The 24,883-nt window shown below is 36.8% G+C and overlaps 1 pseudogene; it reads left to right on the top strand.

Annotated features, from left to right (window-relative positions):
- The first annotated feature begins 12,616 nt into the window (after nt 1–12,616).
- On the top strand, nt 12,617–15,408 carry LOC141519675 (exostosin-2 pseudogene; annotated as a pseudogene).
- Nucleotides 15,409–24,883: the final 9,475 nt, after the last annotated feature.

Here is a 24,883-nt window from a genome sequence, read left to right as displayed (position 1 = left end):
TGTGAACTGATCCAACAATTCTGGTGATCAATTTGCAGTTATGCCCAAAGAGTTATAAAACTGTGCCTCCCCTTAGGTCCAGTCATGCCACTAGTAGATCTGTATCCCAAACAGATCATAAAAAAGGGGAAAGGTCCATATGAACAAAGTATTGAAATCAGCTTATTATGAGGTGGCAAAGAATTGGGGAATGACTGAATTAATTGTGGTATATGAATGCAATGGAATATTATTATTCCACATGAAATACTTAGTAGGCAGATTTGAGGGAAAAGCCTGAAAACACATGAATTGATCTAGAATAAAATGAGTGGAACCAGGAGAACATTGTACACAGTACCAACAACATTATGTAATAATCAGCCATGATAGAACGCTCTTCTCAGCAATACAATCATCAAAGACAATTCTAAAAGACTTGTGATGGGAAATGTAATCTACATTCAGAAAAAGAAATTTGGAGTCTGAATGTACAAGAAGTACTATTTTGACTTTTTATTTGAATCTTTATATTTTTCCATTTTCTTTTATAATATTAGTAATAGGATATAGAGATAATGTAATTGTACAGGTATAATATATCAGATTGCTTCCTATTGTAGGGTGGGGAAGGAAGAAAGAAAAGGGGGGAGAGAAAAAATTACAAAATTGGATGTTAGAAATTTTCCTTACATATAATTGGAAAAATAAATAATTTTTTTAAAAAACAGGTAAAAAGAAACACTGCAGACATGTTCATGCCACTCTTCTGTATATGTATAAGACATCAATTATTTGACATAACAGAGGAATAATGACATGTGCTCATTGTAATTTTAGGTCCTGGTTCATCAAGAATGCAGTGTCTAGTATAAGGGGAGAGTAAAGGCAATGACTAGCCTGAGGTTTTTCCCAAACCACTCCAAATATTTTTAAATAATGACTGTAATCAAATTCTAGAGTGGACAAACCCAAAAATGTGTGGGTGAAAACATTTTACAGCCAGATAACTGTGAAGATTTACATAAAGTGTTATACCAGGTTTAGAAAAGACAAATGCAGCCCAGGTGGTAGCAGAGCATCCAGATTATAAACAGCAGGGTGCCTGGGTCCATGGAAGTAGTAAAGTTTTTAGACCTCTCAGCTCAGGGATTACCAAGGAGAAGTTGGAAAGTCAGAAAGAAAAATCAGTCTCAAAAGTGTGAGAGGGGAGCATAGTCCAGCATAAGCCTTAGTGTAGACCTGGCCGCAAGAGGTGCCACCCAAAAGCTCTTTCCAGAAACCTCATCCCACAGATGGTATGGGGCTCAGGGGAAAGTGAAGAGGTCTCTTTGCTATTGCTGAGATAGGACTCTGTTGCTTTACCATACTGAAATCTGAGTACCAGACTAGACCCCAGGCTCAGGAAATGGAGCAGAAGAACAAGATTTCTCAATAACAGGGAAATCTCCCTTTTTTCTACCTTTAATTCACTGCTAGGATGGATAATATAGGAGCTTACTCTATGTTTCTCTCAATTTTTAATGAAATGTTTATAATTTTATGTACGTATGTATATGTGTATATGTATATGTATGTATGCATTTGCACATACTTATCTGTATTCATACTATTTTACCCAATATAATGTTAGCTCCCTATGGGAAAAAGTACTTTTATTTTTTTAACATCACCTAAAAAATTTACTTGAAAAATAAACAAAACTAAAATCAGAAAAGGCCAAGCAAATCTTACATTAAATGAATGCCTCTTCTTCTTCTCAATTTTGGTGTTAAAATTATCTAAAGTGCTTATATTAATAGACTTGACCCAAGATAGGGCTAAAATGCATGAGATGTGGCATTTAAACCTGTGGCTAGGTTGAGTTCCCTATACAATATGCCTTGCTTCTTCACCTTGCATAGAGCATGGAAAAGAAATGTAAAATACATTTGCAGCAAAGCACTAACATCTGGTTTTGAGAATGAATAGTGTCAAAAAGGATGAGAAAAAATGAAAAGACATATCTAATAGAAAAAAGTAAAAAATGAAAATGAAAATAAATTAATTATTAAAGCATTAAAATATGATCCTTAATAGAAATGTAAGTCAAATGGTCAAACATACTTATAGTAATAACATACCTTCATATAAATCTCTCTATATTAAATTCTTGTACTTGTCGTACCATCAAGGGTTTCTGTGAGAGTATTTTTTTTTGCATACACCTATATATTAATGTACTCTTTTCAAATTTTTCTATAAGTGGCTGATCATTGTTGTTTAAAACTCAGGGCTCTTTCCTATTCCAAATAACTTTATATGTGGATAGAATGAAGATGGCAGAAGAAGGCAGGGACTCTCCTGACCTCTTTATAAAACTCCTCTGACCACGTTTTAAATTTTTAAAATTTATTTAAGGCAATGAGTTAAGTGATTTGCACAAGGTCACACAGCTAGGAAATTATTAAGCATCTGAGGTTAGATCTGAACTTGGGTCTTCCCAATTCCAGAACCAGTGCTCTGTCCATTGTGCCACCTAGCTTCCCCTGACCACTTTTATTTTGTTTTAAATTTATTTTTATTAAAGATATTATTTGAGTTTTACAATTTTCCCCCAATATTGCTTCCTTCCACCCTCCCCCCCACAGAAAGCACTCTGGCTGACCACTTTTAAATAATGTCCTAAATTAATTGTGGATAGGCAGAACATCGAAACAAATAAAGTGAAACAATTATCTAACCAATGGCAGGAAATATCTGCTGCACTCAATATCTATTGTATGTATGCATTTGCATATACTTATCTGTATACATACTATTTTAACCAATATAATCTTAGCTCCTAGGGGAAACAATGCTTTAATTTTGAAATTTTAAAAATGCTGGAAAGGTGTTCCTGCAGAGATTAGTCCACAGCAAAACAGATACAGACCTTGAGGGACCTTAATCAATAAGTTGATTAAGCTGCTTCCAGAGAGTTCAGTCAGCAGATAATAGGGGAGCACTGAACACATAGTGATTAAAAGGCGTTGAACAAATAATCAGACAGAGATTAAAAAGAACACTTTACTGACTGGGGGGACAAGGCAGAGTGGTTGCTTTGCCATTACTCATATCTGGGTTGCACATTGGGGTAGCAGTCCCAGGACGAGGAAGAGCAGTAGCAGTAGTAGCACATCAGAGCTTGAGGCTGCAGCAGATCATTGACCTTCATTGTGCTTGTGAGTAGAGACCAGAGCATAGGTCAGTCTATTAAACACCAATTTATTTATATCATACCACCTCAAAAAACTGAAAATTTACAGGCCCCAAAAATTATGTCCAAAAAAACTTCACAAAATCCCCTGAACCTTGGAATGTTTCCTATATCCAGAAAACTTTGTGAAAAGGAGAAAAGACACATAAACAAATAACAGGAAACACATCTGACCATGGAAAATTACTATGGTGACAAGGAAGATCAAAAATTAACTAATAAATGAACAAAGTAAAAATTCCAGCACACCAAGACTCAAAAATATGAGACACAGGTCAAGGAAAAATTCAAAAAAAATTGATAATCAAGCAAAAAAGATAGAGAAAACATTGGAAAGAAAAATGAAAGTGACATTACAAAATCAGAAGAAAAATCAACTCCCTGGTAAAGGAAGCACAGATAAAAAAAAAGAAAGTGAGAACCTGAAAACGAGAATAGACAAAAGATAAGGGGCAGAGTCATGTCTCAGAGAGAAGTCAATAAATACCCTGAGTTTTCCTAGCTTCCCTCAAAAGCAACATTAAATAAAACCTCTAAACTGATTCTGGAGTGATAAAACCCACAAAAAAGACAGCATGGAGTAATTTTTGAGCTAAGGATATCCTCAAAGTTCTTCAGAAATGTTCTATCTCCTTCAGGGGAAGGACAGCACACCCATTACAGGCCAGTGAAAGCTAGAAAGAAGCTCTCAGTCACAATAAAGAACAGGAACCCAATCCAATTAGTCATGGCTCAGAAAGCTAGTAGTACAGCAGACCAGTTTTGAGCACACCATCTCAAGACATTAGGCAAGACATGAACCACAGAAGTCCTGCACAGGTCACACAGCTAGACTAAGAAACCCTAGTACAGTGATCAGTCCAATTGCATCTGAAGTCCCATAGCTGAAATTCAGTGAACAGCCCACTGGTCCCCAGCACAAGAATCTAGGGACATTGCCCACTGTAAATAGACAGGAGAACAAAATTTAAAAAACCATGAACTAGGCTAAAAAATTAGTAAGAAAAGAAAGCTCCTACAAAGATTAAAAGACCTGTTCAGAAGAGGACAATGGAAAAAGATCTACATGGTGAAAGGAAAATGTGAGTGTTTGGGTTACACAAGAATGTGAAGGAAGGATTGTAAACTGACATTACAAAGACTGGGCTCTGCCTATTGTTGCCTTATGGGCAGGTGACCTCAAATCTAATCAAAAAGTGATGAGATTGCCCCACCTGCTTTTAACTTAACCAACAGTCTTGACCTTCTTTGTGCATGCTCCAGGAGATCTAGCTGTTCTTGCTCATTAGTATAATGAGCAGGGTGGGTAAATGAATAGGAAACAATGTGTTAATAAGGTTTGTGACTCCACCCTATGGTTGACTTGAAAGGGTGGGAACAAAGGTTTTCAAACTGCATAAAAGAGCTTGTAGTTTGAGGTTTCTTCACCCCTCTCCCCCATCATGAGGGAGAAGTGTCATTTTGTTAAAATATCTGTAAAAAAACCATTTTAGTCACTCTGGACTAGGTATTCTTTGAGGCATTTATAACAATTTTCCAGAAAAAACATAAGAAAGTAATGCATGTAAATGGTTTGATTGAAAACTCATTTTCTTGGTGTTCTTTGCTGGGGAAATATCACAAAGATTCCTGAGAAGATTAGGTCAGGTTTGTTGCCAAGAATGATTAAAATGTCTGAGAGTAGAACCATGAAAAAGTGGTGATTTTTAGTCATCATTTTCAATGACCAGAACCAGAGAAGTCCTCCATGCAGGAGCTGTATCTCCAAGGAGAGGCCAGAGGATGATAGGGTGCCCTGAAGGAGTGGAATTTGAATTCCCTCTCAAGGAATTTCCACAAAATCTTAAAGGAGGAAGGTTGCCTCCAAACTTGGGGGCAGGGAAGCCATGTAGCTGCTAACTGGAAGCCAAGGATCCAGATTGATGTAGTGCTGTGTGAATGAGTTTGAATGTTCTCCTGGAAGTGTGCGTGTGTTTGTTCTATTTCCTGTCTTGTGTCAGTGTCTGTTTTAGACATTTCTGGGTTTGAGGATTCAGCTTAAGTTTTAAACTGAAAGAGTTGGGAGTTGGGTCCAGGAGTTTCAGAACCTGAGGGAGAAGGAAATAGGTACACAGCAGCCTCCTTGTGGAGATCAGTCCTTCACTCACTGAATGGGTTGTAGCTGTACTGGTGTGTAGTTAAAGATAAAAGGGAAAGGGGATTCTAAAGGAGAAAAAGCTGTGGTTTGGGAAAAGTTTAGAAGAGTTTGAGAGAAAGAACTTTTAAGAGAAAGAGTGGGAAGTTGGAGGAGGGAAGATTTCTTATCTCTATGAGTGTCTGGGAAAGATCCCATGCTTTCTTCCTGGGTTAGGGAAAGGGCTTGGTGGGTTGGACACATGGTAGTATTGTTCCCATCTTCCATTATGTAAACACTTGAAATCTGAACTGGGGTAACTTGCAAGACCCACCCACACATGGAGAGAGGAGGGGTTGGGACCAGGAAATTTAGTCCTAAAGGTAAAGAGATACCATGACAGGTGGGATTTGTGATTAGGAAAGAAAGAAATTATATAATCAGGGATTGGAGAGAAATCTATTAAAACCATGTTTAATGAAGGTCTGCTTAGGCCACCTGGCATTAAAGTAATGACTCTTACTGTTTCAGGTTTCTGAACTAGAGTTTTGGGAAGCACACTGAGGATTTTAAAAGAGGGATATTAGTGTTGTTACATTTTGACAAAATTTGTACAGAATAGGAAGAATTAAATAACCTAAATTGTTAACTTATTTTGGAATTATAAACTATATTAACACTATCATAACTATTGAAAGGAGTTAAATGATTTTGGATTTTTAAACTTTATTGTAACACCTTTGGGTTAAGGAAAAAGTAGTATTTTGTTACTATGAGGAAATATACCTATGTTATCAGGGATATTTACTGATTTCTTTTGGGAAAAAGTTCTAATTCAGTTTAATATTAAGCCTAATAATGCTAAAATTTTTATTTTTATTTTAGATGGAGCTTTTAGAATGTGAGGGTTAGATTTTCTCTATAAGATATTCTGAAGCTGTTATCAGTCTAAACTTTTGGGACCTTTAGAGGTTATTGTATTTACGTTTTATATATATCATAAGTATGAGATTGGATTTTGAGAGGTTCTTTGTAAAGAGGTCTGGGAGACAAAAGTATAAATATAGTGGTATATCCATTTTTCTCTTATTCTAAGGGAAATGAAAGGCTTAAATAAGAATCTTATGATTAATGTATATTAACAATTTATATTTCATTTTAAGGAAGCCAAGTATGTGAACTTCTTTCTTGGTAACTGCAGACAACTGATTGGTGTGTGTGTGTGTGGGGGGGTGCTCTGAAAAAATAGCAATTGTGAGGGCCCCAGTGTAAGGTAACATATTGGTGAATGAGATGTATTTATCAGTTATGTGATATTCTTTTTTAACTGCAAAGAGATTGTATTTGCAATATTTAATTTTCTCTTGGAAATAAACTATTTAAAAGCTGTGTTGTTAAACCCTGGGATGAATGTGATTACTTTCAAGGGCAATCAGGAAAATGTCAAAAAGTATGACAGTTTTGGGGATAGATCTGTGGGTTCATGAATAATGTAATAATGGATGGATTGCTTTGTACAATCTAGTTATTTGTGTGTTATTCTTATTGCTGTTTTATTAAAGTGGAATTAGTAACACATGTTGGAAATTCAAAATCACCTAAAATGTTCTAATGGTTCTAAAGAATTCTGAAGAGTAATTTGTATGTTAGGGGGCAGCTAGATGGTGAATAAAGGAGGACCTGAGTTCAAATATGACTTCAGACACTTATATGAATGCCTAATTGTGGGACTTTGGGCAGGTCTCTGAACCCCAATTGCTTTGCCAAAAGAAAAATTATAATTTGCATATTGAGGATGGCTTATAGGTAAACAAGTTTAAGTATAGATGTTTCTAGATATATAAGTAAATTGGAACTATTTTGGATATATATGTATATATGTTTGTATATATATGCATATATGTATATATATGCATTCCAAAGCTATGTTTGTTTGCTTTGAAGTAAAAGAACTATCCAATATGAGAAAGATGAACACAAGATAATCTGAAATTTTTCTGTGTGTAAAATTCAGCATATCATTTTACTTCTTTCTTTGAATTAAAATATCCACTGGTTTAATTATATTATGTGTTCATATAATTAATTCTTTTTGTTTCTTTAATTGTTTTTTATTCATATTTGACTTTTTATGGCTCCACATTTAGTGGAAAATTCTTGGCAAAGATACTGGAATGTTTGACCATTGCTTTGTCTATGGTCCCCATTTTAAAGTTGAATAAATTGAGGAACTGGACATGCATTGGTCCCACTGTTCATAAGCATTTGAGGTTGAATTTAATACTCACAATTCAAGGATAAAATATAGTTCTTTTTTTTTAACCCAATTGATTTTTTTTAATATTTAATTAATCTCTCTTTTGATTTTCAGGATCTCATTTTGATGTTCAATTTGGGGTTTTTTTATTTTGTTCTTTTCCTAGTTTTTTTTTAGTGGCATGCTCAAGTGTGTTTTTCCCTAGCAGTAAAGAAATTTTCTTTAAGAATTAAAATAAACAGAAACAAAAATAAATAAAGAAAAGAAAATCTGTGATTTCTTCCATACCTTCTCTGCCATCCTATATTGATTTTTGAATTAAGTAGAGGATTAATAGTCTTGACCTGGAATTCCAGCCAAGATGGTGGAGAGAAGACAGGCAGAGTTCTAAAGTCTCCTGATCTTCCATTATAAATAATATGAAACAAACCTCTTAACAGAAATCTGATCAACAAAACCTAAAAGAAAAGCCAGGAGAAGAACATCCACTTCAGTATCAGTCTTCTGGAGATGGTAGGTTAGTTCAGGCACAGAGGGTGGACTCTGGTGGGAGCATGGGGCCTTTGAGAGCCTGGGAGCCTGAAACAGCCCTGAATTAGACTGATTAGAGGTGGGATTGGAGCCCCATAGCCTGAGGGCCTGAGAAACTGACCAGCTTGATCAGCTTCAGGGCTACAGCCTAATCCACCATGGGACATGGGTCAACTAGGAAGCAGAGGAATTAGTAGTGGTGCTTACCCTCTGGAACTTGCCAGGCAGGGCTGGAGGACTAGTTCCTGAGCAGGAGAGTTGCAGAAGACAATCCCTGAGCCCCTCAGGTCAGGAGGAAGTCAGAGTCCATGCCTCCATTTCAGCTGAATCCTCTTCCCAGAACAAACACAATTACAGACAAGTTCTGCCCCAGGCTAAGGCCTCCTCATCAGAGCTACCTGGGTTGACAATAGGGAGAACAAATCACCTGATCCCAGGCTACAGCCCACTATTGATCAAAGAAAGAAAGTATTTAACCCATTCAAGTACTCCAGCTAGGGCAAGGGAGAGGGCCTCAGTCAAGGTCACAGACACTCCAGAGAAAGCAACCAGCACCCTCTACTGGCCTGCTGGAGATATTACACTCGGTGAGTAAAGCTTCTACGGATCCTGACATAGAACCCCAGTCAACCAGCCCCTCCCCAACACAAGGTTTTAGGATAATGAAGAAAGGCAAGGGCAAAGGAGAGTCTATAGGAAAATTCTTGGAGGAAAAAGACACTAATTTAGAGAGACCTAGAACCTCTGAGAAGAATATGACATGCTCACCAGCACAGAAAGACATCCTTGAAGAAAGAAGGAAGGAGTTTAAAAATCAATAAGAAAAACTGGGAGAGAAAATTAACACCTAACAACATGAAAACAAATCATTGGAAAACACAATTGGACAAATATAAAATGAGAATAATTCTTTCAGATCCTCAGTTGTGCAAATGCAAAAGGAAAATACTTCTCTCAATACCTCAATTGGTCAAATGGAATACTCTTATAAAAATAGAAATGACCAATTGGAAAAGGAGTTACTAAAAGTAAATGAGAAAAATTCCTCTCTACAAAAATAAATGGAGTCTATGGAAACTAATGACTTCACAAGACAGCAAGAATCTATTGAACAAAACCAAGAAATAGAAAAAATAGAAGAATATGTAAAATTCCTCATGAGCAAAACCACTGACCTCAAGAATAGATTGAGAAGGGACAAACTGAGAGCTATAGGTCTTCCTGAAAACATTAAAGAGATAAAAACATCTAGACTTAATATTACATGATTTAATGATGGAAAATCACCCTGATATCATGGAACCAGAGAGCAAAACAGTTATTGAAAGAATACATTGCTTTCATCTTGTAAGAGATTCTAAAAATGAAAACACAAAGGAATGTGGTCAAATTCCAGAACTATCAGATAAAAGAGAAAATCCTTCAAGCAGCCAGAAAGAAACAATTTAAATACCAAGGAGCCATAGTCAGGATTACTCAGCATCTGACTGCATCAACCATAAGGGAGAGAAGGGCCTGGAATGAGACATTCCGAAGAGCAAGGGAGCTTGGAATGCAGCCAAGAATTCACTATCCTGCAAACCTGAGCCTTCCTTTTCAGGGAAAAAAGATGGACATTTAATGAAATGGAAGACTTCCAACAATTCCTGGTTAAAAAAAAAACAGCACTAAATAGAAAATTTGGACATCAAACAGTAGGTTCAAGAGTCACATAAAAAGGTAAAAAAAGGTGGTAAAGAAAAAAACTGCTATACAATAAGATGAAACTGGCTATATGCCAGCATGGGAAAAAGATTCTCATAAATCTTGAGAATTGTAACTCTATCAGAGAGAATATACTTAGCCCGAAGGGATGGACACTCATGATTTATCCATGAGACTGCTGTCCAGTGGGATGAAACTAGCTATATACCTACTTGGGAGAAAGACTCTAAAAACTCTCTAGAATTGTAATTCTATTAGACAGCATATACTTAGCCAGAAATGATGGAATCAATGACTTAGAATGATTTAAAAACACTTTCTCCTTAAAAAGGGGGACAGGAAAGAGATGGGAGGAGGGAGGGGATTGAATAGGGTAACTCTCATTACATTAAGAGGTACAAAAGACCTATGATAATAGAGAGGAAGAAGGGAAGAGATGAGAAACACTGGAATCTTCCCAAATCTTCCTCTCATCAGACTTGGCTTAAGGTTAATTTACACACCCACTCATTTAATTTTAATAAAAAATCTTACCTTTCAAGAATTAAAAGGGGAGGGGGTCAGAGACAGGGAGGGGGAGAAAAAAGGAAACTTACAGAAGGAAAGGAAGGGAAAAGGGAAAAAGGGAAATGGAAAGAAAGGGGAGGGAGTGGATATAGGAGGGAAAACCCACTGAAGGGGGTGGTATACAGAAAAAAATACTGGGGAATACGGATAAAGGGGGAAAAAGGGGAAACATGCAAACAGAGGGAAGATGGCATAAAGGACAATGAAGAGTTAGTAATTATAACTTTGAATGTGAATGGGATGAACTCTCCCTTAAAACATAAGTGAACAGCAGGCTAAAAAACAGATTAGCAGATTAAAATAGCAGATTAAAAACCATAAACCTACAATATGCTGCTTACAAGAAACTCATTTGAAGCAGAGAGATAAACATAAAGGAAAAAAGTTGAAGCAAAATATATTTTGCTTTATCTGAAGTGAACAAAACAGGGGTAGCAATCCTTAACTCAGACAAAGCAGCTGCAAAAATAGATAGCATTAGAAGAGATAAGGAATGAAACTATATCCTCCTAAAAGGTACCATAGATAATAAAGTGATTCCAATACTGAATATGTATGCACCCAATGAGATAACATCCAAACTTTTAGAGAAGCTGAAAGAACTACAGGAAGACATAGATAGCAAAGTGCTACTAGTGGGAAAACTAAACCTCCTGCTCTCAGATATAGATAAATCAAATCATAAAATAAATAAGAAAGAAGTCACGGAGGTAAATAGATTATTAGAAAAGTTAGATATGATAGACTTATGGAGGAAATTGAATGGAGATAGAAAGGAATATTCCTTTTTCCCCCCTTCATTACATGGCACTTACACAAAAACTTACCATATACTAGGGCATAAAAACCTAATAATAAATTGCAGAAAGCCAGAAATAGTGAATACATCTTTCTAAGATCATAATGCAATAAAAATCATATGCAATATCAAGACAGGGAGATGTAGAACTAGAACTAATTAGAAACCGAATAAACTCATTTTAAAGAATGAGTAGATAAAACAACAAATTATAGAAAGAATTATTTCATACTAGATAATGACAATAAAGAAGCAACATACCAAAACTTATGTAAAGGGAAATATTATAATATATATATGTATATATATATATATATGTTATCCCTTACATATTATATATATATATATTTATATATGTATATACATATATAATATATAAGGGATACATTATTCTTTAAATGCTTACATGAATAAATTAGAGAAAGAGGAATTCAATGAACTAAATATGCAACTAAAATATTAGAGAAAGAACAAATTAAATGCCTCCAATGAAATATCAAATTAGAAATTCTAAAAATTAAGAGAAATTAATAAAATTGAAAAAAATAACTATTAAATTGATAAATGAAACCAAAAGTTGGTTTTATGAAAAAAATAAAATTGATAAACCTCTGATCAATTTATTAAAAAAGAGAAAGAATAAATCAATTTGCTAGTGTCATAAATGAAAAAGGTGAACTTCATGAACCAATGAAGTGGAAATTAAAGTAACAATTCGGAATTATTTTACACAACTCTATGCCAATAAATTGACAATCTAAGGGAAATGGATGAATATTTGTAAAATATAAGTTATGCAGTTTAAATAAAATAAAGATTAAATACCTAAACAGCCCTATCTCAGAAAAAGAAATTCAACAAGCAATCATTGAACTCCCTAAGAAAAAATCTCCTGGACCTGATGGATTCACATGTAAATTATACCAAACATTTTTGGAAAAATAGGGAAAGACAAAACTCTGCCTAACTCTTTCTATGACACCAATATTCTGCTGACACCTAAACCAGGAAGAGTCAAAACAGAGAAAGGAAATTATAGACCTATCACCCTGATGAATATACATGCAAAAATCTCAAATAAAATCTTAGCAAAATGATTACAACAAATTATGACTAAGATAATACATTATGACCAAGTAGGATTTATCCCAGGAATGTCTGATCTTCCTATCTCTTTTTCTTTATTTTTTTCCTTAAGGATATGATTTCTCTCTCATCACATTCAATTTGGATCAAGGTATACCATGGAAAGAATGTAAAGACTGGCAAATTGCCTTCTGTGGGGGGGGAGGGAAGTAATATTAAGGGGAAATTATAAAACTCAAAATAAGTAGAATCTTTAAAAAAAATAACATGAAAGTAACCTCTTAACACAAATTTGATCAATAAAACACAGAAAGAGAAGCTAGGAGAAGAGCACCTACCAAGATGGTCTGTCTCAGGGGACTGTGGGTGAACCAGGATACAGGAACAGAGGGTCAGCACAGGGATAGCAGCTGGGGGAGGCCAGAGGACCAGCCTCAGCTGCAGAGGCTTTGGTGAGTGACAGGTGCAAGAGCCACCTTTATAAATTTGGAAAGTCTAAAGATTAAAAGAGAAATTAATAAAATTGAAAATAAAATAAGTATTGAATTATAATGTGGAATCTTTGGGCTGTGGGAGAGGAGCTACATGAAGGTGAGTTCCAGCACAGAGAGTTTCAGAGCATGCCTGGATAATGACCAGCTGGGCTGGGACCTAAGCTCCATACCTTCAGAAGTGCCCTCTCTGTAGAAAAAAACAATAAATAACCCCCACCCCCTTAGACTCAGGTGTGGGCAACAGAGATCACTCAACTGAAAGGGAAATTAATTCCCTCCATCAGGGCTCAGTACATTGTTCAAGATCAACTCAGACCCTTCTGCTGAGGGCCTCAAACACTCCAGAGGAAAGCAACCAGCATCCCCTACTTGCCAGCCCTTGGAATTACTAAGCCAAGTGAGCAAAGCCTCTAGGATCTTTAAAAGTCAACCTTTGAGAACCAGCCCCACCCCAGTCCCCCCGCCAACATTGAGTGAGTCTTCTAGTGACTGGACAGTGGAGAAACGCAGTGTCCATGATGTGCTGGTGGTCAAACTACGGTCTGACAGTCCCATCCCAGAGCTGGGAGATCTCAGTTGCCAAATGCATACTTGCTTTGATGTCTATTGCTGTGGTTTCAACCCAAAGAACAAAATCAGTATGTTGATGACTTTGGGGTACCGGTCAGCAACACCATTTCCTGGGAGTACGATGAGCTACTCACGGCCATTTCAGACAGTGATTTCTACACAGGTGATATCAACCGGGCCTTCCTCTTTGTGCCATCTATAGATGTACTCAACCAGAAGACATTGCACACTAAGGAGACGGCACAGGCATTAGCCCAACTTGCCAGGTGGGATCAAGGCAGAAATCAGCTGTTGTTCAATATGTTACCTGGGGATCCTCCAGATTATAATACAGCCCTGGATGTTCCCAGGGACAGGGCTCTTCTGGCTGGTGGGGATTTCTCCAGATGGACCTATCGTAAAGACTATGATGACAGCATTCCTGTCTATAGCTCCCGGTCAGCTGAGATGGACCTACGAGAGAGGGGACCAGGTCTCAGGGGGTATTTTCTTGTCATCACAGATGGCTCTTCATCCTGAGTACTACTCTGACCTGGAGGCCATCCAAGCCAAGCATGGGGAGGTGGTGCTGCTCCTGGAGAAGTGCACCAATCTGTCAGAAGGCACCCTTTCCATACGCAAATGCTGCCACAAGGACTAGGTCTTTGACTATCCCCAAGTCCTCCAGGAGGCTTTTTTCTGTGTGGTCCTTCGTGGAGCCCTCCTGGGCAAGGAAGCTCTGAGTGACATTCTGCAGGCCGGCTGTGTCTCAGTTATCATTGCTGATTCCTATATCCTGCCCTTTTCAGAGGTTCTGGACAGGAAGAGGGCATCTGTGGTTATACCTGAGGAAAAAATGCGAGAGATGTACAGTGTGCTGAGGAGTATTCCCCAGTGACAGATTGAGGAAATGCAGACAGGCGAGATGGTTCTGGAAAACCTACTTCCAATCAATGAAATCTATTGCTTTGGCTACTCTTCAGATCATCAATGATCAGATCTACCCATATGCTGCCCTCTCTTATGAAGAGTGGAATGATCCTCCAGCTATTGAATGGAGCAATGTGAGAAACCCATTGTTCCTTTCACTGATCCAGCCACAGTCCCAGGGTTTCACTGCCGTTGTCCTCACCTATGATCGAGTAGAGAGCCTCTTCAGAGTCATCACAGAGGTATCCAAGGTGCCCAAACTCTCCAAGCTGTTAGTTGTTTGGAACAACCAGAACAAAAACCCTCCAGAAGAGTCTCTTTGGCCCAAGATACGAGTTCCTTTGAAAGTTGTGAGGACAGCTAAAAACAAACTAAGTAATCGTTTTTTTCCCATATGATGAGATCGAAAAAGAAGCACTCCTTGATATTGATGATGATATTATTCTGCTAACTGCTGATGAGTTAAAGTTTGGTTATGAGGTTTGGCGTGCGTTTCCTGATAGACTGGTGGGATACCCAGGCTGCCTGCACCATGAGATGAGCAAGTGGAAGTATGAATCAGAGTGGACCAAGGAAGTATCGATGCTCCTCACTGGAGTGGCTTTTTATCACGAGTATTTTAATTACTTGTACACCTACAAAATGCCTGGTGACATCAAGAACTGGGTGGATGCTCATATGACCTGCGAAGACATTGCCATAAATTTCTTGGTGGCCAATGTTACAGGGAAAGCTGTCATTAAGGTGACTCCACATAAAAAGTTCAAATGTCCTGAGTGCATGGCCATCAATGGGCTCTCACTGGACCAGACCCACATGGTAGAAAGATCTGAATGCATCAACAAATTTGCCTCTGTCTTTGGGACCATGCCCCTCACAATGGTAGAACACCGAGCTGACCCAGTCCTGTATAAAGATGACTTCCCTGAAAAACTGAAGAGATTCCCCAACATTGGCAGCTTATGAAGATGCAACTGCTAGAGGACCAAGTTTCAAAAAGAAGCAGGAGCCTCATGGCCCCTCGAAGATGGGGCCACTGGGTGAGGGCTCTTGAGGAGGGGTTTGACCTCCCAAATATAGTAATCACCTTTCTTCTCTTCCCCCAGAAGGTAGGCCTGGGTCTCTAGATTGTCTTTCTCCTGAGCTAACATGCAGTAAGGTCTCTGGTGAAACCATTTGACAGTTCAAAATGGAAGACTGGGCCCATAGTATCTATCTGTTGCAGACTGATATTCCAGAACTTCTGAATTGTTGTTACTTGCCTGTCTGTTTTAGTCTTGGCACATTTGAGACATTATCTGCCTACAATTTTTACCTTTAAGGAAATCATGGGAAGAAAGCATCTCCATCTCACTTTTGCTTTTCCCAAATCAGTAGGCTCTTTTGGCGGGGGGGGGGGGGGGGGGGGGGTGACACCTGGCTTGTATTCAAATACCAAACAGCAGATAATGATTTATAGATGATGTGTTGACTGCAATCTGAGATCATGGCATCTGCTTCAAGAGGTGGCGTTGGGAGTCATTTGGGTACCATGCAGCATTGTTCCTTGGTCTGGCTTTCCATATAATTAAATTTTATTTTTTACCTTTAAAAAAATTAAATAAAACCTCTAAACTGGTTCTGGAGTGACAAAACCCACAAAAAAGACAGCATGGAGTAATTTTTGAGCTGAGGATATCCTCAAAGTTTTTCAGATATGTTCTATCTCCTTCAGGGGAAGGACAGCACATCCATTACAGGCAAGTAAAAGCTAGAAAGAAACTCAGTCAAAACAAAGATCAGGAACCCAATAAATTAGTCATAACTCAGTAAGCTAGTAGTACAGCAGACCAGCTCTGAGCACACAATCTCAAGGCATTAGGCAAGCCATGACCCACAGAAGTCCTGGACAAGTAACACAGCTGGACTAAGCAACCCCAGTACAATGAGCAATCCAGTGGTATCTGAAGTCCCATAGCTGAAATTCAGTGAACCGCCCACTGGTCCCCAGCACAAGAATCTTGGGAGCCTGCCCACTGTAAACACACAGCAGAACACAATTTAAATACATTGAACTAGGCTAAAAAATGAGTAAGAAAGAGAAAAATAAGCCTAATCTTAGAAAGTTTCTACATAAAAGACCAGTTCAGAAGAGAACAATGGAAAAAGATCTACATGTTGTGAAGAAAATATGAGTGTTTGGGTTGCACAAGAATATGAAGGGAGGATTGTAAGCTAATATCACAAAGACTGTGTTCTGCCTATTTTTGCCTTATAGGTAGGTGACCTCAAATCTGATCAAAAACTGATGAGACTGGGGCTGCTAGGTGGCATAATGGATAAAGCACTGGCCCTGGAGTCAAGAGTACCTGGGTTCAAATTCAGTCTCAGACACTTAATAATTACCTAGCTGTGTTGCCTTGGGCAAGCCACTTAACCCCCTTTGCCTTGCAAAAAAACCTAAAAAAAAATGATGAGATTGCCCCACCTGCTTTTAACTTAACCAACAGTCTTGACCTTCTTTGTGCTGTTCCTGCTCATTAGTATAATGAGCAGTGTGGGTAAATGTATAGGAACCAATGTGTTAATAAGATTTGTGACTCCACCCTATGGTTGACTTGAAAGGGTGGGAACAAAGGTTTTCAAACTGCATAAAAGAGCTTGTAGTTTGAGGTTTCCCCACCCCTCTCTCCCATCCTGATGGAGATGTTTCATTTTGTTAAAATTTCTTAAAAAAAACAATTTTAGTCACTCTGGACTAAGTATTCTTGAGGCTTTTATACCAATTTTCCAGGAAAAACACAAGAAAATAATGCATGTAATTGTTATGATGTAAAACTCATTTTCTTGGTGTTCTTTGCTGGGGAAATATCACAAAGATTCCTGAGAATATTAGGTCACGTTTGGAGCCAAGAATGATTAAAATGTTTGAGAGTAGAACCACAAAAAAGTGGTGATTTTCAGTCATCATTTTCAATGACTAGAACCAGAGAAGTCCTCCATGCAGGAGCTCTATTCCATAGGAGAGGCCATAGGATGATAGGGTGCCCCAAAGAAGTGGAATTTGGATTCCCTATCCAGGAATTTCCACAAAATCTTAAAGGGGGAAGGTTGCCTCCAAACGTGGGGGCAAGGAAGCCATGTTTCTGCTAGCTAGAAGTCAAGGAAGCTGGAAGAAAGGAAACGGATTCATCTAGTGCTGTGTGAATGAATTTGAATGTTCTCAAGGAAGTGTGTGTGTGTGTGTGTGTGTGTGTGTGTGTGTGTGTGTGTGTGTTTGTTCTATGTCCTGTCTTGTGTCAGTGTCTGTTTTAGGCACTTCTGGGTCTGAGGACTTAGCTTAAGTTTTAACCTGGGGAGTTGGGAGTTGGGCCCAGGAGTTTCAGAAGCTGGGGGAGAAGGAAGTAGGTATGCAGCAGCCTCCATGTGGAGATCAGTCCGTCACTCACTGAACCAGTGGAAGCTGTGCTGGTGTGTAATTAAAGATAAAAGGGAAAGGGGATTCTTAAGGAGAAAAAGCTGTGGTTTGGGAAAAGTTTAGAAGAGTTTGAGAGGAAGAACTTTTAAGGGAAAGAGTGAGAAGTTGGAGGAGGGAAGATTTCTTATCCCTATGAGTGTCTGGGAAAGATCCCATGCTTTCTTCCTGGGTTAGGGAAAGGGGGTGGTGGGTTGGACACATGGTAGCCTTGATCCCATCTTCCATCATGTTAAGACTTGTACTCTGAACTGAGGTAACTTGCAAGACCCACCTACATATGGAGAGAGGAGGGGTTGGGACCAGGAGATTTAGTCATAATGGGAAAGAGACCCCATGACAAGTGGGATTTGTGATTAGGAAAGAAAGAAAATATAAAATCAGGGATTGGAGACAAGTCTATTAAAATCATGTTTAATGAATGTCTGCTTAGGCCACCTGGCCTTAAAGTAATGACTCTCGCTGTTTCAGGTTTCTAAACTAGAGTGTTGGGAAGAACACTGAGGATTTTAAAAGAGGTATATTAGTGTTGTTACATTCTGACAAAATTTGGATAGAATGGGAAGAACTAAATAAACTAAATTGGTAAGTTATTTTGGAATTATAAACTATTTTAACACTATTGTAACTATTGCAAGGAGTTAAGTGGTTTTGGATTTTAAACTTTAGTGTAAAACCTCTGGGTTAAAGGAAAAGTGGTATTTTGTTACTATGAAGGGAAATACCTCTGTTATCGGGGATATTTATTGATTTCTTTTGGGAAAAAGTTCTAATTCACTTTAATATTAAGCCTAAAAATGCTAAAATTTCCATTTTTATTTTGGATGAAGCTTTTAGAATGTGAGGGTTGGATTCTCTTTATAAGATACTCTGAAGCTTTTATCAGTCTAAACTGTTGGGACGTTTAGAGGTAATTGCATTTTGGTTTTATATGTATCATATATATGAGATTGGATTTTGAGAGGTTCTTTGTAAAAAAGTCTGGGAAACAAAAGCATAAATATAGTGGTATATTCATTTTTCTCTTATTCTAAGGGAAATTAAATGCTTAAATAAGAATCCCATGATTAATGAATATTAACAATTTATATTTCATTTTAAGGAAGCCAAATATGTCAACTTCTTTCTTGGTAACTGCAGACAACTGACTGGTGTGTGTGTGTGTGGGGGGGGGAGCTGTGGTCTCAAAAAATAGCAATAATGTGGGCCCCACTGTAGGGTAACATATTGATGAATGAGATGATAAAATCTTGGGGAACTGAATGGTGCAAACAGAATAAGCAGGTGTTTCAAGAAAGTCAGTATGAATACCCTATGCAACAAAGGGCAATGTGGAAAGATAGGGAAGGAATGTGGATAGGACCCAACTAAGTAATAATTTGAAGGTCAGGATATCTTTGTATTTCCACAGGTATTTGAAAATTATACACTCTTGAAAGGAATGCCTGCATTATCACTGAGAGAACCAACATTAGGAGAAAGAAATGAAGGTCATCGAAATGCAAGAGAAGGAGACATAGGACCAGACCCTTGGAAGTAATCTCAGTGATGACAAGAGGTGCTCTTTTATCATGTTAGTGTCAGGAATACAGGGGTCTGTATGTAATGAGACAATGAGAAGTGTTCAGAAAAGTATGCAAAAGCCTTGTCAATATCCTTTTATATGGGACATTGGAGAAAAACATGTTTATCCACCTTTTTTAGATTGTCATTCTAATGTAGGAACTTGCTATAGGATCGTTGATGATTTTGTGATTCAGTCATGGCATGACAGTTATTACGTATCATTCTATGGTGGTATGGAAATCTATTGCTGCAATGAATAATGTACATAACCTGTTGTAATTGCAGTGTTGGGAAAAATAGCAAATGATATTGTTACGTTAAATGTTACTCCTTTTGGTTTGGGTTTTGAATTTAATTGATTTGGGGAAAAATAGCAAGTGAAATTGATAATGCTTCAAAAAGCAAGATCTCCCTGCTGATCATGCTGTATAAGATAGTATTGACAGGTTTGAGAAACTTGGACCCTCCACATGCATGGCATATCAGTGATGATAATGTTTGTGATAATTATCTGTATCATAGTACCTCTCATAAAGTATTGTCTGAAAATAATCTGCATTCTTGTGGATGGCCTAAAGGAAATTAAACTCATAAACAAAAAGGGGGATTTGTAAGAGACTGTTGAGGGTCACAGGAAGATGCTGTTCCCCAGGTACACCAGTGGTCTACATACCTGTGTTGGCTCTCTGAAATCTTCCCATCTGTTCCCTATATTTTGGCACTTTCTGGAATATTGCGTTAGAGTACTAACCTGAGGAAGTAAAGTGTTATCGCCCGCTGTCCACAATCACCGGAGCATTGTTTGACTGCTAATTAGAGCATGCCATGGGACTGGGAGTAAAAACAGGTATTTAAGCACTTGGTTTTGGTTAAATAAATGGAGAACATGACATCTTTGTCTCCTGCCTCTTCAAAGTTCTCCTGAGAACTTGACTACAGCTAGACTGAGTCAAGTAATATAGGCTATGAGTAAAGTATAAGGTAGCCGGCCAGCACACAACAGTCTCAGTCATGAGTTCAAAAGAGGTCAAAAGAGCTCAAAAAAGATTTTGAAAATCGAGAGAGAGCGAGAGAGAGAGATAACAAGAGAGAAAGAGAGAGAGAGAGAGAGAGAGAGAGAGAGAGAGAGAGAGAGAGAGAGAGAAATTGGGACAAGAAATGAGAGCAATGCAGGAAAATCATGAAAACCATGACAGTACATTGGTGAAGGAAATACAAAAAATACTCAAGAAAATAATATCTTAAGAAGCAGTCTGAGTCAAATGGAAAAAGTGGTCCAAAATTTCAATGAGGAGAAGAATGTCATAAAAAGGAGATTTGACAACTGAAAAAAGAGATAGAAAAACTCTCTGGGTTATGTGATTTCTTAAAGTATAGAAAGGAGGTAAGGGAAACTGGTGGCTGTGAGAAATCAAGAAACAATAAAACAAAAGCAAAAGAATGAAAAAGTAGAAGAAAGTATGAAATATTTCATTAGAAATTCAACTGACCTAGAAAACAAATCCAGGAAAGATAATTTTAAAATTAATGAAGTACCTTAAAGCAATGATAAAAAAAAGAATCTAGACATCATTTTTCAAGAATTTATCTGGGAGGGGGTAGCTTGGTTACACAATTGATAGAGTATCAGCCCTGGCATCAGGAGGACCTGAGTTCAAATCAGGCTTCAGACATTTAATAATTACTTAGGTTTGTGACCTTGGTTAAATCACTTAACCCAATTGCATTGCAAAAGACAAAAAACAAAGAAAAAAGTACTTATTCAAGAAAACTGCCCTGATATGAAGCAGAGGATAAAATAGAAATTGAAGGAATGTACCAATCACCTCTTGAAAGAGATCACAAAATGAAAACTGTTAGGACTAGTGTAGTCAAATATATACTCTGAACATACTCTTTCAGGGGAAAAGATTGACATTGAATGAAATGGGGGACTTTCAAACTTTCCTGATGAAACAACCAGAACAGAACAGAAAAGATGATCTTGAAATATGACAAATAAAATATAAAAAGGGAAATAGAAAAGGGAAATCATAAGGGACTTAATAATAATAAACTGCTTAAATTTCTGAAGAAGATGATCCTGATAACTCACAAGAATTTTCTCATTTATTAGGGCAGTTAGGAGTATATATATAGCCAAGGCATATGTGGGAGCAAAATTGCTATTAAAAAAAAATGAAGTTAATAGGAAAGAAAAAATATGGCAGGCAAGAGGATGGGTCAGAAATTGAGGGGGAGTGAGTGAGCCTTACTCTCTTCAGAACTGGTTCAGAGAGGCAATAACATATACACTTATTTGGGAATAGAAATCTATCTTATCCTAGAGGAAGAAAGGAGAGGAAATGGGTGGAGAAAGGGGATGGGGGGAGTGTGAGGGGAATAGATGATAGAAGGGAGGGGAGATTGTGGGACAGGATATTAAGATACAAAATTCTTTTGAGAATGGACAGGGTAAAAGGAAAGAGAACAAAGAATAAATGGGGGTGGGGAAAATAAGATGGAGGGGAAATACAGTTGTTAATAGCAAATGTATGAAATAATTTTAAAACAGGTTTCTATAATAAAGACATCATTTCTCAAATGTAAAGAACTGAATAAATTTATATAAAAAAAGAACCATTCCCCTAATGATAAATGATCAGTAAAGAATATGAACAGTAATCAGGTGAGATAATCAATGCAATCTACTTAAAGCATTTTTCAAAAATGTCCTAACTCTCTATTATAGGAAAAATCCAAGTTGGAACAACTCTGAGGTACTAATTTATACCTATTGGATTGCTTAATAGGAGAAAAATGGAGGAGTTGTGAAATGATTCAGTGATTTTGTAGAGCAAAACACAAAGTGCCATAAACCATGTCTACCCTTTGGCCTGGCAGTGCCTCTGCTGGGTCTGCATTCAAAGAAAAAATACAGAAGAAAAAACTTTTTATATCGCTTTTCTGTTGTGGTAAATGATGAACAGGATGGTCTCAGTAAAAAGTCTTACATGGGCTGATACAATGGGAGATATACTTTATACAAATAACAGCACTACTACAGGATGATCAGCTGTGAATGATTTACCTTTTCTCAGCAAATCCATTAAGGATTTATGGTGAAGAATATTATCTATCCTAGGGACAGAACTAACGTCTAAATATACACTGAACCGTTTTTTTCCCTTTATTTTTCCTAGAGATTTCTCTTTTCTTTTTTTGTGGGAGAGGGGATTATGTTTACTTGTATGAGCTCACTCTAGTAGTAACTAAGTATCTTGCTTTTTCAATGAGGGGGAATGGGGTAGGGAGGAGACTATTTGGAAGTCGAGGATTTGGAAGTGAATGTTGAAACTTTTTTTGCATTTAACTAGTGGGGAAAAGAAGACACCTTCTTGAGTTCAAATATACCTTCACATTTTTAAAAGTTGTGTGATACTGCACAAGTCACTTAACCCTTTGCCTTAGGGTAGGCCTCTAGGAGTTGAAGAGGGTAAAGAGTAACAACTTCAATGTCTTTTCTGAGAGAATCCCAAATGGTATTATAAAGAATTACATATAACTGAAAAAATATCTGAATCTCAACAACAAACTTGGATGGAACAGGGTATATTAGGAAGAACCAAGATTTATTTTTTTATTGCTCTTGCTGTCTGTAGGGTTTTTTTTTTGTTCTTTTTCTTGTTTCCTAACATTTCATTTATACTTATTGTAACAAAGCAAAGATGTATCTTTCAGTTCAAGAAAGCAAAGCAACTCTTGTTGTGGTGGCAAGCAAATGAAATGAAAGAATGCCTTTTAAAGAACAACACAGATGGTTCCTGTGATGATTTTCACCTTTATCTTCAGTAAAATAATTTACGAGAGGCAAATCAGAAATCAGGCAAATCAAGCAAAAAACAATAAAAATGTCTTTTGTAGGAGTGAGAAGTTCCAAATCAAGTTATCAATAGTCATGGGAAAAATCATTTAAATCACTATTAGTCAGAAAATGCAAATTAATATTGCCAAAGTTGACAAAAATGCTTGACTGATTGTGAGAAAATCAGTATTTTGATGTATTGTTTTCAGGAAAGAAATTTCCAAATTCATAACAAATATATAACAAAAGCTGTCAAATTACGTATACTTTTTAACCCAACTATAATAATATCAGATCATTTTTTAAAAGATAAGAAAAAGAAAAAACCCATTTGGACTATAGAAAGTCTAGCTACAAAGAGAAATAGATTTACACAAGTATACGTATGTTTTTTGTATTTCTACATGTGAAATATACATCTTTGTATGCTACCCTCAGTTGAATTTCTTTTCCACAACAAAGAACTGTTATGAATTTACATAGGAAGTATAAACATATATATGTATATACATGCATATACATAAATATTTATACATATATATATTTATAGGAGCATATTTTATGATGGCACTCAAATGCAATGGAGAATTGTCATATAAAGAATTTTGCTAAATTTATAAGAATGACTCATTCTCCAATTAATAAATGGTCAAAGAACATGAATAATCCATTTTTCATTAAAGAACAAATATATGGAAATTGCCCTGAATCATTACTGATGAGAAAATTTTAAATTAAAAAAAAATTGAGATCTCATCTTATACTTATTAGACTGGTTAAAATGTTGGTTGTCCACTAGGAGAATGTCTAAAGGCAAGTTATGGTAAATGATCGTGATGTAAAAGTACTGCACTAAAAGAAATGAACTAAGTAAATATGGAAAAACTAGGCACTATGTAAAAAACCACTATCCACATCCAAATAAAGAACTCATAAGAAGATGTAATTATGGGTTTACATATATGTAGATATATGTATTTGTGAAGATGTATAAATATTTATTTATTTCAGTGTGTTTAGACACACACACATATATATACACAAATCTATATATATGATTATTCATATTTAAATGTAGCTTTCTCTGGAGCAGAGTTGGAGATGGGAAAACAATGTGAATTGTTCACAGCAGAAAACAAAAGAAAACAACATAGCAGAGAAAGAATGTACAGTATTTATTACATTTTTTCAAAAAAATGTAATTCATGTTTTTTTAATTAAATGCTGTCTTTATGTTCTGCTGTGTACATGGAAATGTTTCCCCCTCCAGTTGTATTGAAGTTTAGAAATTATTTCATATTATTATGGTTAAAAAAAGAAATGAAGACATGCCAATCAACTGGAGAGTGTTTGATGAAATTCAGATTTTAATTGTATGCAATGCCATAATGCTATAAGAATGATGAAGGGGATGATTTCCAATACAATTTTTGTTCAACAATCCCAAATGATTCATCACTGCCACTAGGCAATTCTACCATGCCTCCCTTTTCAAGATTGTATTCCACTGCTCTTCTCAAACTTCCCAGGGTTCTCTCTAGCACTACAGTCAGTAGAAAAGCTTGCCTCATATTTTATAGAAAGAGTGATGATATTTACATTGAATGAATTCTCCTTTCTTCCTTATCTCTTATAACTCAAGAGGTACCATCTACTTTCTCCTCTATCACCCCTATTTCAAGAGATGAAGTGGTCTCCTTTACCCAGGCTAATCCTTCTATTTGTTAAAATAATCTGCTTCATCAAATTTCCTTCAATAAATTGTCCAATTT

Source organism: Macrotis lagotis, chromosome 3 (genome assembly GCF_037893015.1).
Source record: "Macrotis lagotis isolate mMagLag1 chromosome 3, bilby.v1.9.chrom.fasta, whole genome shotgun sequence".
NCBI lineage: Eukaryota > Metazoa > Chordata > Mammalia > Peramelemorphia > Peramelidae > Macrotis > Macrotis lagotis.
This window is presented reverse-complemented; position numbering and strand designations above follow the sequence as displayed.